Here is a 6534-nt window from a genome sequence, read left to right on the forward strand (position 1 = left end):
AACACAAAAACCAGCCAGAGGTGGTAGCAAACACCTGTAGTCCCAGTGACTCGGGGGACTGAGACATAAGAATCTCTTGAACCCAGGAGGCAGAAGCTACAGTGAGCTAAAACCATGCCACTGCACTCCAGCCTGGGTGACAGAGCAAGACTCTGTCTCAAAAAAAAAAAAAAAGAAAAAAAAAAAGAACAAGAACAATATAGGGAAAGATTCCGATCCTACAGACCATCTCAGGACTAACTCATTTCTACGAATAACCAATTCCACACGTTACATATTAATTCAACCTAGTTTCTGATACTATCCTTTTACTCAAGTTCCAAAGAAATTTTAGTGAAGCTCACTCGCACACAAACCACACCTCTCACCACCCTCTCCTCACCTAGTCCACACCCTCTCTGGCTCCTCTGCTGGCTCTTCCTTCTCTTCCCAGCTTTCCAGGCTCAGTCCTTGGACTTCTCTATTTCCATTCACTTCCTCCATCAGTGCCTCCAAGAGCAAAATAACGCCAGTCACATATGTAATTAAAATTTTCAAGGCCGGGCGCGGTGGCTCAAGCCTGTAATCCCAGCACTTTGGGAGGCCGAGGCGGGTGGATCATGAGGTCAAGAGATCGAGACCATCCTGGTCAACATGGTGAAACCCCGTCTCTACTAAAAATACAAAAAAATTAGCTGGGCATGGTGGCGCGTCCCTGTAATCCCAGCTACTCAGGAGGCTGAGGCAGGAGAATTGCCTGAACCCAGGAGGCGGAGGTTGCCGTGAGCCGAGATCACGCCATTGCACTCCAGCCTGGGTAACATGAGTGAAACTCCGTCTCAAAAACAAACAAACAAACAAAAAAAATTTTTCTAGGCCAAGTGCAGTGGCTCATTCCTGTAATCCCAGCACTCGGGGAGGCCAAGGCAGGTGGACTGCATGAGACCAGGAGTTTGAGCTCAGCCTGGGCAACATAGTGAGACCCAGTCTCTACAAAAAAAAGTAAATCAGCTGGATGCAGCAGCACACCTATAGTCCCAGCTACTCAGGGGGCTGAAGTGGGAGGACTACTTAAGCCTGGGAGATCAAGGCTGCAATAAGCTGTGAATGAACCACTGCACTCCAACTTAGGTGACTAGCTCAAAAATACATAACTTTTCTAGTAGCCATATTAAAAAAGAAACAGGTGAAATTAACTTTAATAATAGTTTGATTTAACCCAATATACCCAAAATAATATCACTCCAAATATAATGAAGGTAAAAGATTAATGATATATTTTACATTTTAATTTTTCACATTAAGTCTTTGACATCTGGCATGTATTTGACACAGCACATTTCAATTCAGATTAGCCACATGCAAAGTTCAAAAGCCACATGTGGCTTGTGGCTGCCTTATTTAACAGCAAAATCGTGGCTTACCCTCTTCTAGTCCCATGACTATAAATACCACCTATGCAGAGACCGCTCCACACTTTCGTCCCTTTACCCTGCTTCTTTCTCCTTAATTCCGGAATTCTAATGCTACCAAGCTACTAGACAATGAGGTTTCTAACTGGCAACTCAAATTTAAAACATGTCTAAAGCAAAAAAACACAACCCTGAATTCTCACCACCATTATCCTTGCCATGACCTTCCCTGTGTCAGTCAAGGGCAACTCCACGCCACTATGGCTCCTGCTCTCACATCCCACATCCAGTCCATCAGCAAACCTTCCTAGGTCTACCTTCATCATGGATGCAGAACCAGAGTCTTTCACTTGCTCTCCCCTACCCCTTGAAATGCCTTGCTCCTCAGCTGTCTCCCTGTCTTTCTCTCTTACTCTTCAGGTCTCTGCTCAAGTGTCAACAGAGCCTTTCCCTGTCCACCACATACAATGCAATGCTCCATCTTCCACTCTGTTTTTCCCCTTAGCACTAGTTTTCACTTCACATATACATCTACTTGCTTATTTATATTATCGGTCTTTCTACCCACCCCCACCAGGACAGGACAGTGTGCAGCCACTGTGAGGGTGCCCTGCTCAGCCTTCAAGAGACGCTGCTACAGGAAGTCAAGCTGAGAGCCTCAAGTTGCTGCATGTTCAGAGCCACAACAGCACTGACACCAAGCCATGCTTCCATCAGGCTGCCCCCAACTAATGGTTTAATTGGAAAGGGATAACAGACTCAGGTCTTTCTGCCGATGCAGGATGCACAGCTTCAGCATGGGAATTCCCTATCAGCTTGGTCAAGACCTTCTCAGAACCGTACAGTGATTGATCTAAGGCTGTTCCTACCTACCCTTCTTCTCCTCTCCCCTTTCACAGGAATCAGACCGAGCGGAAGTCAAAAGGCTTTTCCTATACACTACTCCTGCCTCCTCTCTCTTTACCCTTATTCCCCCAATGAACTTCCTGCATGTCTAATCCTTCTCGGCATCTGTACCTAGCCCACTGGAGGCAGTCAACAAACATTTTAAGAATGAATAAATCTCTAGGTAGAGTAGGGCAGTGGAAAGAACATGACCTTTAGGTTGTAAGGATGGAAGTCTGGGCTCCTGCCTTGCCATGTATCACCTGTGACCACAGGCAAGTTTTTGGGGGTCTCTGAGTTGTAGCTTCATTTGTAAAGGACAATCAACCCATCTTTCTCAGAGTTGTTATGAGGCTTTAATGAAATGGTTTACCTAAGGTTCCGAACACAGTGCCCAAACAGATTAGAACTGTTAACCAGTGTTAGCTCACTCTCCCCTTACCCATTTTCTGTAGCTACTTCTAAGAATCCTTAGCCCTTTTACGTCACCAAGAATTCTGACCACTTTTTAAGTAAAGAAAGCACCAAATAATCCTAGTGAATCCCTTATTCAATTGAACCTGATGGATGAATAAACTTTATTTTCATTCCTGACTACCTATGATGAGCTTTAAGGTTTTACCTCATTTTGGAAGGTGAAATCTCACAGATAGCTATCTTAACACTGAAACTTAGGTTGTTTCACTAAAGCTTCAAGTTAAGCATACTTTTCAAAAACAAAAAAACCAATACAAATTCTAAAACTACAGTTCAGTACCAGCTTCTTAAGGCTAAGTTTTTTAGAGCCTCTATTTTCTTAACATCTGTAGCAGTCCTGATCCATTATGAAGTTTTTCAAGAAAATACACATTGACTCTGTGTGGATTTCAAATAAAGTGTGTGTTTTTTTTTAACGGCTCAACCATAATATGCAATGTTGTTTATATAACACATTCTAAAAAGTCCCCAAGTGGATAAACTATTGATGGCAGTCACTCACAGGGAATGGGGTTAGGAGGTGAGGAGATGAGGGGTTCTTACTATGAATTTTTATAAAGTCTTTATAGGACTGGCTACATAATTTGTGACACCCAGTGCAGAATGATAATGTGGGTTCTGAGTTCAAAAATAATTAAGAATATCAAGACTACAACAGCAGATGATTGAACCATGCAAGGGCCCTGTGGGACTATACAGTTACAGGCTTATAAAGCCAAACCTTTGCCTTTATAAACTTTATGAGCCTAATATTCTATGTGCAATATTAAAAATCTGTGCTTCCTTAATTGTATGAAATTATATCACAGGACTACATCAGAATACAAAACATCCAGCCTTAATGAAAGTATTAAAGCTAATATAGCAACCAAGAAAATTTTTAACGTGATAAATCATTACTCAGAGTAGTTCGAAAGTCATTCTTTTTTTTTAAGGCTGCAGAGAATAAGGCGGTTACTCATGAAAGTTCACTAAGACATATGTACAAAAATGTTTACTGTAGCACTGTGTTACACATAACAAAAACCTGGAAACTCTTCCTATCAACTAGTTAAGTAAAATCTGGCACCTTCACAGGAGGCACATTTAAAAAAGAACATGGTAAAGCAAATGTGTACCTAAAGTAGAACTGTGTACTAGTTCATTTTCACATTGCTGATAAAGACATATCCAAGACTGGGTAATTTAGAAAAGAAAGAGGTTTAACTGACTTACAGTTCCACAAGGTTGGTGAGGCCTCACAATCATGGCAGACGGCAAGGAGGAGCAAAGTCACAGCTTACATGGATGGTGGCAGTCAAAAGAGGAGAGCTTATGCAGGGAAACTCCCCTTCATAAAACCATCAAACCTCGTGAGACTTACGCACTACCACAAGAACGGCACAGGACAGACCTGCCCCAGTGATTCAGTTACCTCCCACCAGGTCCCTCCCACAACATGTAAGAATTCAAAATGAGAATTGGGTGGGCATAGAGCCAGACCATATCAATCTGTATGTCTGATACAGAAAGCATTCCAAGATACAAAGTTCAGTGTTTGTTTAAATAATGACATAGAAACACTCTTTACACCATGATTCCATTTTTTTTTTAATGTATAGGCATCATTTTTTCCTATGATATCTAAGAAATTTATCTGTGGTCTTCAAGGGAAGATGAGTACAGGGTGGGAAAGGAGATGAAGAAAGAGACTTCAAGAAATGTGGCACATATACACCATGGAATACTATGCAGCCATAAAAAAGGATGAGTTACTGTCCTTTGCAGGGATGTGGATGAAGCTGGAGACCGTCATTTTCGGCAAACTGACACAAGAACAGAAAATGGCAACACCACATAGTCTCACTCATAACTGGGTGTTGAACGATGAGAACACATGGACACAGAAAGGGGAATATCACACACTGTGGCCTGTCAGGTGGGGTGGGGGGCTAAAGGAGGGATAGCATTAAGAGAAATACCTAACGTAAGATGACAGGGTGATGACGGATGCAGCAAACCATCACGGCACATGTATATCTATGCAACAAACCTGCAAGTTCTGCACATGTACCCCAGAACTTAAAGTATAATAAAAAAAAAATCAGCTTGACTCCAGGCATAGTTGTTTATGCCTGTAATCCCAGCATTTTGGGGAGGCAGAGGCAGGAGCATCACTTGAACCTAGGAGTTCCAGAACAGCCTGGGTAATGTGGTAAAATCGCATCTCTACAAAAAATTTAAAAATTAGCTGGGCGTGGTGGCACAAAACTCTAGTCCCAGTACTTGGGAGGCTGAGATGGGAGGATCAATTGAGCCTGGAAGGCCAAGGTGACAGTGAGCAATAACTGTGCCACTACACTCCAGGCTGGGCAACAGAATGAGACCTCGTCTCCAAAAAAAAAAAAAAAAAAAAAAAAAAAAAAAAAAAAAAAAAAAAAAAAGCTCTTTTCCTCCCCGGCTGTGTAAGGATAGGCCGCCATCATGAACGACACAGTAACTATCCGCACTAGAAAGTTCATGACCAACCGACTGCTTCAGAGGAAACAAATGGTCATTGATGCCCTTCACCCCGGGAAGGCAACAGTGCCTAAGACAGAAATTCGGGAAAAACTAGCCAAAATGTACAAGACCACACCGGATGTCATCTTTGTATTTGGATTCAGAACTCATTTTGGTGGTGGCAAGACAACTGGCTTTGGCATGATTTATGATTCCCTGGATTATGCAAAGAAAAATGAACCCAAACATAGACTTGCAAGACATGGCCTGTATGAGAAGAAAAAGACCTCAAGAAAGCAACGAAAGGAACGCAAGAACAGAATGAAGAAAGTCAGGGGGAATGCAAAGGCCAATGTTGGTGCTGGCAAAAAGTGAGCTGGAGATTGGATCACAGCCAAAGGAGTAAAGGTGCTGCAATGATGTTATCTATGGCCGTTGTGGATTTTTCACGAGAAGCTTAATAAACTAAAAACTTTCATGTGAAAAAAAAAAAAAAAAAAAGGCTTTACAACAGCTACTATATTCCAAACAATGTTTTGTTTTGGCAAATCATACAAAATATACTTTAACAAATTTAATTTAAACTTTAAAGTATATAAAAACAGGCCAGGCACAGTGGCTCACACCTGTAATCCTGACACTTTGGGAGGTAAAGGTGGGACTGCCTGAGCTCAGGAGTTCTAGACCAGCCTGGGTGACATGACGAAACCCCTTCTCTATTAAAAATACAAAAGAGTAAAAAAGTATTTGGTCATGGTGATGCACGTCTACAGTCCCAGGTATTCAGGAGGCTGAGGCATGAGAATCACTTGAACCCAGGAAGCAGAGGTTGCAGTGAGCCAAGATTGTGCCACTAGACTCCAGCCTGGGCCACAGAGCAAGACTGCCTTAAAAAAAACAAAACGAAACGAAACAAAAACCATTGTTGATTACAAAAAAATTTTAAGTAAAAAAAAGAAAGGGCTTGAAAAAAATCTCCAAGCTGGGCAAACAATTTTGAAATAATTATAACTGGTTTTCCTTATCTTCTCCCTATTCAACCAGAGGCAACACTGCGGAAGAGACGGAGAGATGTGGAGAAAGCCTAGAAACAGGGGAGCACTTGGGAAAGATGTCAGAAACAGAATTTTAACAGTCATTCCAAATACCAAGCATGGGGTTTCTACTGCTTAATGTATACTAGTAGCAAGATGTAAGATTAAAGTGAAAACATTCATTTTCCTGAAAATAAATAACATACTGTATAGTGTAAAATTTGACCATTTCTATTCCACTCATATATGTTTTATATATATATATA

General features: G+C 41.6%; 1 protein-coding gene and 1 pseudogene across 7 annotated transcripts in view; one reads left to right on the top strand and one right to left on the bottom strand.

Annotated features, from left to right (window-relative positions):
- The window catches only part of KIAA0232 (KIAA0232 ortholog), an 88282-nt gene that overhangs the window by 75259 nt on the left and 6489 nt on the right, over positions 1 to 6534 (bottom strand). The gene's annotated exons all lie outside the window — the stretch shown is intronic.
- On the top strand, positions 5157 to 5710 carry LOC116534043 (annotated as a pseudogene). Its single transcript, XR_004261564.1, has one exon. The product of XR_004261564.1 is annotated as a 40S ribosomal protein S24 pseudogene (transcript).

This window comes from Sapajus apella, unplaced genomic scaffold (genome assembly GCF_009761245.1).
Source record: "Sapajus apella isolate SASKATOON/1434 unplaced genomic scaffold, GSC_monkey_1.0 scaffold85, whole genome shotgun sequence".
In the NCBI taxonomy this organism is placed as follows: domain Eukaryota; kingdom Metazoa; phylum Chordata; class Mammalia; order Primates; family Cebidae; genus Sapajus; species Sapajus apella.